This window comes from Monodelphis domestica, chromosome 1 (genome assembly GCF_027887165.1).
Source record: "Monodelphis domestica isolate mMonDom1 chromosome 1, mMonDom1.pri, whole genome shotgun sequence".
NCBI lineage: Eukaryota > Metazoa > Chordata > Mammalia > Didelphimorphia > Didelphidae > Monodelphis > Monodelphis domestica.
In genome coordinates, this window is record NC_077227.1 from 335201837 (window position 1) to 335212647 (window position 10811).

The window sequence follows — 10811 nt, forward strand, 5'->3', positions numbered from 1 at the left end:
TCTGAGGAACAACAACCCTCAGGGTCTTCTACCCAAGTCCCAGTCCGGGTGAAAGTTACTGCCTGGGGCCTCCGCTGCAGAGAGCTGGTCAAAACAACAGCAACCCTCAGGGTGGGCAAGACAGCCTCACGGGCTGGATCCTGCTATCCAAGTCTCAGTGAAAGTCTGTGCTCTCCGAGCTTGGGGAAGCGGCAGCCCATCCCCCCGCAGGCCAACGAAACAGCCTCACGGCCAGGGATTCTGAAGGCAACTTCCGGAAATCGAGCCAGGGGAAGAGTGTGGCCTCGTGGTCCGACCCTTCCATTCCAGTTCCAGTGAGGCATATTCAGTTTAACCCAGGGAACGCTCATAGAACCAACATCTGCCCAGGACTAAAGCCTCTGATCACCAGACAAAGACAAGAAAAGCCAATCCTCCACGTTCAGAGATGACAAATTCCACAGAAGCACAGAAGCCCCAAAATACCAAGAAAAATAAGAAGAAAGGGGCGACTCTGGACACATTCTATGGAGCCAAAATACAAAATACAGAGCAGATAGAAGAAGATATACAAGAAAATTCTCCAAAATCTTCCAAAGGAAATAGAAACTCTCCACAAACCCATGAAGAATTTGAATCAGAAAGGACCAAAAAGATGGAAGCCCTCTGGGAGGAAAAGTGGGAAATGATGCAAAAGAAATTCACGCATCTACAAAACCAGTTTGACCAAACTGTAAAAGAAAACCAGGCTTTAAAGCAAGAACTAATAAAGCAAAGCCAAAACACCAAGAAATTAGAAGAGAACATAAAATATCTCACCGACAAGGTGATAGATCTGGAAAACAGGGGGAGAAGAGAAAATTTAAGAATAATTGGACTCCCAGAAAAGCCAGAAATAAACACCAAACTGGACATGGTGATACAAGATATAATCAAAGAAAATTGCCCAGAGATTCTAGAACAAGGGGGCAATACAGCCACTGACAGAGCTCACAGAACACCTTCTACACTAAACCCCCAAAAGACAACTCCCAGGAATGTAATTGCCAAATTCCAAAGCTATCAAACAAAAGAAAAAATCCTACAGGAAGCCAGAAAAAGACAATTTAGATATAAAGGAATGCCAATCAGGGTCACACAAGACCTTGCAAGTTCTACGCTGAATGATCGTAAGGCATGGAACATGATCTTCAGAAAGGCAAGAGAGCTGGGTCTCCAACCAAGAATCAGCTACCCAGCAAAACTGACTATATACTTCCAAGGGAAAGTATGGGCATTCAACAAAATAGAAGACTTCCAACTTTTTGCAAAGAAAAGACCAGAGCTCTGTGGAAAGTTTGATACCGAAAATCAAAGAGCAAGGAATACCTGAAAAGGTAAATATTAAGGAAAGGGGAAAAATGTTATCTTCTTTTACTCAAACTCTCTTCTATAAGGACTACATTTATATCAACCTATGTATACTAATATGTGGGGAAAATGTAATGTATAAATAGGGGGTAAAGAAAGACCAAATAGAATAATGGTTCTCACACAAAGATTCACAGGGGAAGGGGAGGGGAAGAAAACTCCTATAAGAAGGAGAGGAAGAGAGGGGGGGGGGGTTACTTAAACCTCAATCTCAGGGAAATCAACTCTGAGAGGGAAAAACATCCAGATCCATTGGGATCTTGAATTCTATCTTACCCAACAAGGGTAAGGAGAAGGGAAAACCAAGGGGGGGAGGGGGAGAGGGAGAACAAAAAGGGAGGGAAAGAGAGGGGGGAGGGGGAGGGAACAAAAAGGGAGGGACTAAAAAGGGAAACATCAAGGGAGGGGACAAGGGGGACTGATTCAAAGTAAATCACTGGACTAAAAGGTAGAGCCGAAGAAGAAAAGGTTAGAATTAGGGAAGGCAATCAAAATGCCAGGGAGTACACAAATGACAATCATAACTTTGAACGTGAATGGGATGAACTCACCCATAAAACGTAGACGAATAGCTGAATGGATTAGAATCCAAAACCCTACCATATGTTGTCTTCAAGAAACACACATGAGGCGGGTTGACACCCACAAGGTCAGAATTAAAGGATGGAGTAAGACCTTCTGGGCCTCAACTGATAGAAAGAAGGCAGGAGTGGTAATCATGATATCTGATAAAGCCAATGCAAAAATAGACCTGATCAAAAGGGATAGGGAAGGTAATTATATTTTGTTAAAAGGGACTCTAGACAATGAGGAAATATCATTAATCAACATGTATGCACCAAATAATATAGCACCCAAATTTCTAATGGAGAAACTAGGAGAATTGAAGGAAGAAATAGACAATAAAACCATACTAGTGGGAGACTTAAACCAACCATTATCAAATTTAGATAAATCAAATCAAAAAATAAATAAGAAAGAGGTAAAAGAAGTGAATGAAATCTTAGAAAAATTAGAATTAATAGACATATGGAGAAAAATAAATAGGGATAAAAAGGAATACACCTTCTTCTCAGCACCACATGGCACATTCACAAAAATTGACCATACATTAGGTCACAGAAACATAGCACACAAATGCAAAAAAGCAGAAATAATGAATGCAGCCTTCTCAGATCACAAGGCAATAAAAATAATGATTAGTAATGGTACATGGAAAACCAAATCTAAAACCAATTGGAAATTAAACAATATGATACTCCAAAACCATTTAGCTAAAGAAGAAATCATAGAAACAATTAATAATTTCATCAAGGAAAATGACAATGGCGAAACATCCTTTCAAACCTTTTGGGATGCAGCCAAAGCGGTAATCAGAGGCAAATTCATATCCCTGAAAGCTCATATTAACAAACAAGGGAGAGCAGAGATCAATCAATTGGAAATGCAATTGAAAAAACTCGAAAGCGATCAAATTAAAAACCCCCAGCAGAAAACCAAATTAGAAATCCTAAAAATTAAGGGAGAAATTAATAAAATCGAAAGTGATAGAACTATTGATTTAATAAATAAGACAAGAAGCTGGTACTTTGAAAAAACAAACAAAATAGACAAAGTACTGGTCAATCTAATTAAAAAAAGGAAGGAAGAAAAGCAAATTCACAGCATTAAAGATGAAAAGGGGGACAGCACCTCCAATGAGGAGGAAATTAAGGCAATCATTAGAAATTACTTTGCCCAATTATATGGCAATAAATACACCAATTTAGGAGAAATGGATGAATATATACAAAAATACAAACTGCCTAGACTAACAGAAGAGGAAATAGAACTCTTAAATAATCCCATATCAGAAATTGAAATCCATCAAGCCATCAAAGAACTTCCTAAGAAAAAATCCCCAGGGCCTGATGGATTCACCTGTGAATTCTATCAAACATTCAGAGAACAGTTAACCCCAATACTATACAAACTATTTGACATAATAAGCAAAGAGGGAGTTCTACCAAACTCCTTTTACGACACAAACATGGTACTGATTCCAAAACCAGGCAGGTCAAAAACAGAGAAAGAAAACTATAGACCAATCTCCCTAATGAATATAGATGCAAAAATTTTAAATAGGATACTAGCAAAAAGACTCCAGCAAGTGATCAGAAGGATCATTCACCATGATCAAGTAGGATTCATACCAGGGATGCAGGGCTGGTTCAACATTAGGAAAACCATCCACATAATTGACCACATCAACAAGCAAACTAGCAAGAACCACATGATTATCTCAATAGATGCAGAAAAAGCCTTTGATAAAATACAACACCCATTCCTATTAAAAACACTAGAAAGCATAGGAATAGAAGGGTCATTCCTAAAAATAATAAACAGTATATATCTAAAACCAACAGCTAATATCATCTGCAATGGGGATAAACTAGATGCATTCCCAATAAGATCAGGAGTGAAACAAGGATGCCCATTATCACCTCTACTATTTGACATTGTACTAGAAACACTAGCAGTAGCAATTAGAGAAGATAAAGAAATTGAAGGCATCAGAATAGGCAAGGAGGAGACCAAGTTATCACTCTTTGCGGATGACATGATGGTCTACTTAAAGAATCCTAGAGATTCAACCAAAAAGCTAATTGAAATAATCAACAACTTTAGCAAAGTTGCAGGATACAAAATAAACCCACATAAATCATCAGCTTTTCTATATATCTCCAACACAGCTCAGCAGCAAGAACTAGAAAGAGAAATCCCATTCAAAATCACCTTAGACAAAATAAAATACCTAGGAATCTATCTCCCAAGACAAACACAGGAACAATATGAACACAACTACAAAACACTCGCCACACAACTAAAACTAGACTTGAACAATTGGAAAAACATTAACTGCTCATGGATAGGACGAGCCAATATAATAAAAATGACCATCCTACCCAAACTCATCTATCTATTTAGTGCCATACCCATTGAACTACCAAAATACTTCTTCACTGATTTAGAAAAAACCATAACAAAGTTCATTTGGAAGAACAAAAGATCAAGGATATCCAGGGAAATAATGAAAAAAAACACACATGATGGGGGCCTTGCAGTCCCAGACCTCAAACTATATTACAAAGCAGCAGTCATCAAAACAATTTGGTACTGGCTAAGAAACAGAAAGGAAGATCAGTGGAATAGACTGGGGGAAAACGACCTCAGCAAGACAGTATACGATAAACCCAAAGATCCCAGCTTTTGGGACAAAAATCCACTATTCGATAAAAACTGCTGGGAAAATTGGAAGACAGTGTGGGAGAGACTAGGAATAGATCAACACCTCACACCCTACACCAAGATAAATTCAAAATGGGTGAGTGACTTAAACATAAAGAAGGAAACCATAAGTAAATTGGGTAAACACAGAATAGTATACATGTCAGACCTTTGGGAGGGGAAAGGCTTTAAAACCAAGCAAGATATAGAAAGAATCACAAAATGTAAAATAAATAATTTTGACTACATCAAACTAAAAAGCTTTTGTACAAACAAAACCAATATAACTAAAATCAGAAGGGAAACAACAAATTGGGAAAAAATCTTCATAGAAACCTCTGACAAAGGTTTAATTACTCATATTTATAATGAGCTAAATCAATTGTACAAAAAATCAAGCCATTCTCCAATTGATAAATGGGCAAGGGAAATGGATAGGCAGTTCTCAGATAAAGAAATCAAAACTATTAACAAGCACATGAAGAAGTGTTCTACATCTCTTATAATCAGAGAGATGCAAATCAAAACAACTCTGAGGTATCACCTCACACCTAGCAGATTGGCTAACATAACAGCAAAGGAAAGTAATGAATGCTGGAGGGGATGTGGCAAAGTAGGGACATTAATTCATTGCTGGTGGAGTTGTGAATTGATCCAACCATTCTGGAGGGCAATTTGGAGCTATGCCCAAAGGGCGACAAAAGAATATCTACCCTTTGACCCAGCCATAGCACTGCTGGGTCTGTACCCCAAAGAGATAATGGACACAAAGACTTGTACAAAAATATTCATAGCTGCGCTCTTTGTGGTGGCCCAAAACTGGAAAACGAGGGGATGCCCATCAATTGGGGAATGGCTGAACAAACTGTGGTATATGTTGGTGATGGAATACTATTGTGCTCAAAGGAATAATAAAGTGGAGAAGTTCCATGGAGACTGGAACAACCTCCAGGAAGTGATGCAGAGCGAGAGGAGCAGAACCAGGAGAACATTGTACACAGAGACTAATACACTGTGGTATAATCGAACGTAATGGACTTCTCCATTAGGGGCGGTGTAATGTCCCTGAACAACTTTCAGGGATCCAGGAGAAAAAAAACACCATTCATAAGCAAAGGATAAACTATGGGAGTGGAAACACCGAGAAAAAGCAACTGCCTGAATACAGAGGTTGAGGGGACATGACAGAGGATAGACTTTAAATGAACACTCTAATGCAAATACTATCAACAAAGCAATGGGTTCAAATCAAGAAAACATCTAATGCCCAGTGGACTTACGCGTCGGCTATGGGGGGTGGGGGGGAAGAAAAGAAAATGATCTATGTCTTTAACAAATAATGCTTGGAAATGATCAAATAAAATATATTTAAAAAAAAAACAAAAAAAAACTGAACTGAATTACTTTTGTACATATATAAGGCCTTGACTAAAATAAAAGGTTCATCAAGTGAAAAAAAAAAGAAAAAAAAAAAGAAAAAATAAGGGCCTATATTTGCAGAACAAGATTGAATTGTCCTATGGGAACCATCCAATAGAACATGCTTTAAAATGTCCTTTCTGGTTCCAGGCAAACACAAGGGAATTTTGAAGCTAGTTTCCAGCTAAGTGTGACCTAAGGATAAAGGGCTTGCACTTTGAGAGAATAGTCTTCTTATTGACTGAAGAATTAGAAAAACTAATGGCTCAGTGCTTAAAAAAAAAAAAAGCAGCAACTGATCTCTTTGCTTCTCTCTTTTTGTCTTTGAATCATATCAGATTTCTTTTGAGCTGCTTCTGCATAGTCTCAGAGCTTGAAGAGGAGGCTGCCCTCTAACCTCAGCCATGGTTTTCATGAGGTTCTGAGGACATAGCATCTCTCCATATGACCCTGAGCAGATGGTACCTAAAGCACAGACTCTGTATAGGCAGACTTAATCCTGGATTTGAGCTATCAATCAAACTACCAAATAATTAGTTTACACAACTAAAAGGGAAAAAAATAACATAATTCATCTGGAGGAACAAAAGGTCAAAAATATTTGGAGAAACAATGAAAAAATGGCAAAGATGACAGCCCAACAGTATCAAATCTCAAGCTATACAACCAAGTTATAAAATGATTTGTAACTAGATAAGAATTATAGTGTATAATCAGTGGGACAAATAAGGTATACAGTATGTAGGAGCAAATAAGTCCAGTAACCTAGTGTTTTATAATCCCAAAGATTGATCTATTAGGACCATTTTTTAATTTTTTGCTACCTTTTCTTACTATTCAATTTTTTTTTAATTTTCAATTACAAATTTTTTCCCTCCTCCATCATCCACTGAGGAGGCAAGAAATACAAAACCCATTACAAATGTGTATAGTGTGAAAAGGAAATTACCCTCCCTTTGTTTTTTTTTTTAATGTAATTCATCAGTGACCTTTAATGTCATCAGTCAGGAACTTGAAGATCCTTTACCATTGACAAGCAAGTACAGAAACACCAACAGAGATAGGAAATTGATCCCCTTGGCACTGCCCCCATGGGTGTTGCCAGGCAAATTAAAAAACTATGATTAGTTCCTGAGATGTAATGTGAGAGAGCTAGTGGGTGGAGAAAACAGCTTATAAAGGCATGTCCAGAAGTCTGAAGGGACATTCTTGTGTAGGTGACACTCTTGCTGGAGACACTACTGTGCTGGTGACTTTTGCTGAAGAGACTCTTGAGGACTTCTGGCTGGAGATTAGAACCCTATTGGTGATGAGCTGAATTCTATCAGAATAGCAACCGTTAAACTGCTCTCTACTTCTTTCCTCCATTTCCTTCTCTTTACTATCACTACTATAATGTAATAAAGCTACTAAAGCTACTCACAGTCTCATAATTTATTTTTAATTATTACAATTTGGCAACTTTTTAACTATTATGATAGCTATACAAAACAAATTTGCACATTAGCTATGTTCAGGAAAAAAGAAAAATGAAAAACAGGTGGAGGAAGATGCTTCACTCTGCATTCTGAGCCTAGTTGAAGGTCTAACTAACTGAAGGTAGATAGCATTTTTGATTGAGTCTTTTGATATAATAGTTGGCTAATTATGTTGATCTGAATTACTAAGTCCTTCACCCTTTATTATATTTGTAATATTGCTATATCTGTACAAATTGTCCTCTTGCATCTGCTCACTTCACTTTACATCAATTCATGAGTCTTTCCAGATTTTTCTGAAATCCTCAACATTTCTTATAGGACAATAGTTATTATTTCATTACAATCACATACCACAACTTGTTGAGCCATTGCCTAATTTCCAATTCTTTGCTAACACAATAAGAGCTATTATAAATATTTTTGCACAAATAGGTTCTTTCCCCCCTGTGTCAAGGAAGTTCATCCCCTCCCCCTCCTGAGTAACTTGACCTGTCCATCAAACATTCCGGAAATAACACAGTTGCACCAGGTTTGTGTCCCTCTACGTGCTGTACATCAATAAAAGGCAAGGCTTTGGGCTTGTGAAGGGGGAGAACGGAGAAGAGAAGGAAGAAGAAGTTGGGAACAGAGCAGGCAGGTGAGAGGGATGGAGGAAGAGACTTGCAGGCCAGGGACCATGTGGTCAGGTTACTTGTAGGAATGACTGTCTACCCTTTCCAATAAACCTTATAAAATATATATCTGGGTAGAAATATTATTTCAATTCTTACCAGATGGCAACCACTTTGGTTTAAAAATGAACCCTTAATTTTCTTCTGAGAGAAGTTTTGAGTAAGTGCTTAGGTAAAGCTTAGGTAAGACAGAAGCCAAACTTCAGTTTGCTGGCCTGCCTTCACATGTGAAAGGAACCTTGATGGAGCGAGGGAACAGGCTGCTGTTTTTCCCCGTATCAGATCACATTGGATTGGTGAGGAAAGCTCCTTTCCAGGTAGCACCTCCCCACCCTCCCCTTTTTTTCCCCTTTTGGCTTGAATGGGGTGAAAGAGCCTTTTTGCCCATATGGAATCCGGTGGGTTTTAGGACCCAACAGGAACTCCTGCTCTTTTACTTTTCACAGTGGGCAAGGTCCTAGTGTTCCTTCCTTCAGCCTAGTGCAGTGCAGGGCTGGGGGAACCCCTTGAATGGATCCTGGGGGTACTTCGAGGCTGTGAATTAGAGTTGGGGGCTCCCTGGAACAGTAGAGAGAGAAGTCCCTTTTTTTTTTTGCCCGAAATAGAACCAGGGACCCAGGCTGCTTTCTCCCCCCTCCACATTGTTAAGGACTCTCTTCCCATGATTCCCCACCCACCCCCACCACACCCTACCCCCAGACCCATTTTAGATGAGTGGGGTGGTAGGGGACAGGGCCCCCCATGCACCCCCAGACAGTTTGACTTTCCCAGACAACACAGACTCTTGTTTCTTCCCAGCCTCTGCACTCTCCCCAGGTGCGCAATCAGCACAGCATAGCAGGTGGGAGCACCCCGCCCCCCCATTCCAAACAGGACCAAGATTGTTTTTTTTTTTAACCAAGGGGCACTAGGACCCAACAGATCTTTCCCAACCCAGGGTCTGCCTGACTATCCCCAAACCCAAACCCACTAGGCCTCTGCAGCAGGGACCTGCTCTGAGACACCCATTAAATTAATCCTGGGGATCCTTACCGGCTGTGGATGAAGGTTAGGTGCTCCCTGCCCCCCCCCAACTTTGAAAACATGTGGCTGTTCGTTCTTTCATTTCTTACGCCCCTTTTTGATCTTTTTGGAATATAGACCAAGGAGTGATATTGCTGGTTGAAAGGGCATACACAATTTTATAGCCCTTTGGGCATAGTTCCAAATTGTTTTCTAGTCAATTCTACATTTTAAAGTTACTTTCTTTAATAATGTTTTGTGCCTCTTTCCCATTTGACTATTTTCAGGAATTATTTGATTCAGTATTTTTCTTCCTCTTTTCCCAAGCTGTTCATTGTCTTTTCATAATTTTCTTGCCTCTCATTTCCTTTCCCAATTGCTTTTCTACCGATCTTGTTTGATTTTTTAAAATAATTTTTGCTCATTTTAAATCTCTTTCTTTTTTCTGGGAATTATTATTGACCTTTTTCTAATATTTACATTTATTCAGGCTTTACTTTTAGATGTCTTCAATTCTTTATCTTCTGTATTTATTTTTTGAGCTTCCCTATCATTATATTAGTTTTTTATGGACAAATTCTTTTTTTGTCTACTCATTTTTCAAAGCTACTTCTTGACTTTGTGCAGTATGCTAGTTTGGGGCTCTGTTCACCTGGGGGGAGAGAGTGTGTCTAACCTGAGCTTCTTCTTTCATGTCCTTCTGCTACTTTTGCAAATCAGTCTGAGAACTTGTATGTTTTCAGTGCTTCCAAAGTGGAATTGAGGGAGGCCAAAATGACCAGCCTTGAAAGCCTTAACAAGCTGGCTAGCCTTGGAAGTTAGGAAGATCCCAATAAACATGCAGCTGCAGTAGGTACCAGATAAAGGCCAGGAAGACCCCCAATAAACATGCCAAAGCCCAGCTGCAGTAGGTACCAGATAAAGGCCAGGAAGACCCCAATAACATAAAATTGTCAAGGTCCCAAGAATAGTATGTAACCGATAAGGGCTGAGGGGAGCCAAACATGCTGGCAACGTTCCAAGAATCGTATGTAGCAGATAAGGGGCTGGAAGGGGGGGGGGGGGCATACATGCTAGAGAGTACTTAAGGCCCAGCCTCTCAGAAGCAACTTGGAACTCTGATGGCAGAGGTTCCCACTGATGCGTATCAGTTCAATAAATGGCCTTTCTCTGCCTGTTTGCATTGTCCATGGTCTTCCTTGGTGGTGGGTGAATTCCCGGACCTTAACATTTGGGGGCTCGCCCATACCCCTCCACCTTGAAACCCCCCAGACTGGAGGGCCTAAGGCACTGCCTTGGACTGGACCTTAAGGTGAGCTGAGTGTGGTGTGGCTGTCTGTGCGAATGGTGACCCAATGTAGCATTTGTGTTCAGGGGTGGGGAAGGAATACGGTCCAGGGCACATCCCACACTCAGAACTTTCAGGGTGTTCGAGGCCCCTGAGCACGGTAGTTCAAGTCTCCATCTAGTTGTCAGGCCCTGAGCACGGGATTTCGCGTTCCTGTCAGGTACCCTGGCACTTTTGGGAATTCCAGTTCCCTGTGGACAGAGTTCGGATCTCTGTTGGGAAAGGGGTTGTTCA